We start from the raw sequence: 1,864 nt of genomic DNA, 5'->3' as shown, positions 1-1,864 counted from the left end.
TAAATTAAAAATATTTTTCACCTTGCCATATTAAAGCATTACATCTTGTCAATGTTGAAGTAATTAATTAAAAATGCTAACTGAATATCCCAAGCCTTATAATTGAAATTATTTCGTTCAAGAGTTTACAATCCTATAATTTAAAAGTACACATCTATTTGTTTTATCTTTGACTTCCTTAAAAAATTATATTCCAAATATCCAGAGAAGCGGAATTGGCGTCATAAATTATAATCAATCTATACACGTAATATTAAACATTCACATTATGTAATGCCATAATAGCATAAAGGGTGAAAATCATAAGATAATAAATTATAGTATGAACAGGCAAATATAACAAAGTCAATATATATATGTATATAGTTTTTTGCTGTATGCGGGCCTCTCACCGTTCTGGCCTCTCCCGTTGCGGAGCAACAGGCTCGGACGCGCAGGCTCAGCGGCCATGGCTCACGGGCCCAGCCGCTCCGTGGCATGTGGGATCTTCCCGGACCAGGGCACGAACCCGTGTCCCCTGCATCGGCAGGCGGACTCTCAAGCACTGCACCACCAGGGAAGCCCCAAAGTCAATATTTTAAGTGACAGAAAAGTTGAATAAGCTAATATTGTCACAGTTTCCAAGAATTTTAGCAATTTGACTCTGTGACCCATGGAAATGCATAAAGACTTTGCTAAATCAATTGGCTTCTTCTTGAGTAACCACAGCCAACCAGGTCTCATCAAGGAGAGACAACATAGTTCTGTTATTACCATTACTGACTTGTTACAGTGCAATAGCTTTGGGGTCAGTGAAAATCCTAGTTTAATGAGGGAAGCTATCTCCCTTGTGATAGAATTTTTTTTTCTCCAAGGAGAAGTTAAAGTTTTTGAGAATTTCAGAAAGTCCTAAGGACAATTCCTAAAAGGGATGATAGCCTTGGACCTTGGCAGCTCTGGCAGCAAAGTATATGGATTTTGTACGATGCTTTATATTTCTAGGCCAAAATAACTATGTAATTATTTTGCAATTATAACGCAATCATTTACTGGCAACTAGAAGTTTTGCATTTTTTATGGTAATTCCAAGTTTAACTACCATATAATTTGTAAGAAAGAAATAGCTGTGAAATTACTCTGTATTAACACAGTAATTACCAAATATGTCCAGGCTTATTTGTGTCTTATGTAATAGAGATTCCCACACCTGCAAACTGCAAATTACATAGCAGCTATGTATACTTTCTTCATGTGGTCTATCATAAAACAAAAGGCTGTGAGGTAGGTATTCATTTCATCATATCACTGTATTAGGTTATCAGTTTAATGCTGTATTTTGTCACAGCTTTGCCTCTGTGGTTGCAGTAGAATTGCTCCATCAGAGAAAAGTAGAAAATAATTTCAGAGCTGGAAGAAAAAGATAGTACGGTGGAAAGAGTAGGAGTTTTGAAGTCAGCTTTGTGTTTGAAGTCTAGCTTACTTACTTTCTCACAGAGTAATTTGGACAAATTACCTAATTTTCTATAAAATAAGATTTATAAATTTATAAATTCTAGGGGTGTTATAAGACTGGATAATAAGTATTATGTATACATTATCTATCTTCACGACTGGTTCATTTAGTCAAAAGTTCATTTCCCAAATATCTATGAACCAGTCACTCTATTAGTCACTAGGAGCACAATTATGAGGAAAAACAGATATAATCCCTGCCCCCATAGTTCTTAAGGTCAAGTAGAACCTATTAACTGTAACTGAATTATCACACACATGTAAATGTAAAATTGCAACTGTGATAAGTGCCATGAAGAAAAGAATACAATACAATGACAGCATACCTTCCTTGAGATAAATCTTAACTAGAAGAGTTAAGCGCAATCTCACA

Source organism: Delphinus delphis, chromosome 13 (genome assembly GCF_949987515.2).
Source record: "Delphinus delphis chromosome 13, mDelDel1.2, whole genome shotgun sequence".
Taxonomy (NCBI): Eukaryota; Metazoa; Chordata; class Mammalia; order Artiodactyla; family Delphinidae; genus Delphinus; species Delphinus delphis.
This window is presented reverse-complemented; position numbering follows the sequence as displayed.